Raw genomic sequence first — 526 nt, forward strand, 5'->3', positions numbered from 1 at the left:
TGGCAGATTAAAATAGATGCCATACATTATTGACATCATAGCGTGGGATGATTGGTCATGGCTACCTACCTTCCCTGTGAGGCAGCAATTGATGATGGAGAAAAGAGTGTTCCATACAGGGGGTAGTCCCTTACGCCTGAACTGGGTCCTTTTGGTGATCGGTGTCGCATAGGAATGGAACTCCAAAAATTTGATTAGTTCTTYGTCTGTAGGWGTGGCGGCATAGGCATTCAGGTTCAATTGTTCAAGAGTGGGCAAATGAAGAGCAGTTCTCAGGGATTCCACATTTAGTTCTAATGGGACAAGGGATTTATTTACAGGGTGAGAGGCATAACCAACAATGGTTAGCTCAGTATTAACGAGGGTGGTTATGTAGGCACTCAATAGAAATTGGGTAATGTAGGTTTTTGGTGTGGGTCGAGTAGCAGTTAAAGCATAGTAGAGAGGGTGGTTTCTTAGGATTTCCATTAGAGCGAAGGTATTTTCAGGAAATCCTGAGGGGACGAAGAAATAGTTATTAGGTTTT

The sequence above is a fragment of the Cynara cardunculus genome (genome assembly GCF_001531365.2).
Source record: "Cynara cardunculus var. scolymus isolate 2C chromosome LG 8, CcrdV1, whole genome shotgun sequence".
In the NCBI taxonomy this organism is placed as follows: Eukaryota; Viridiplantae; Streptophyta; class Magnoliopsida; order Asterales; family Asteraceae; genus Cynara; species Cynara cardunculus.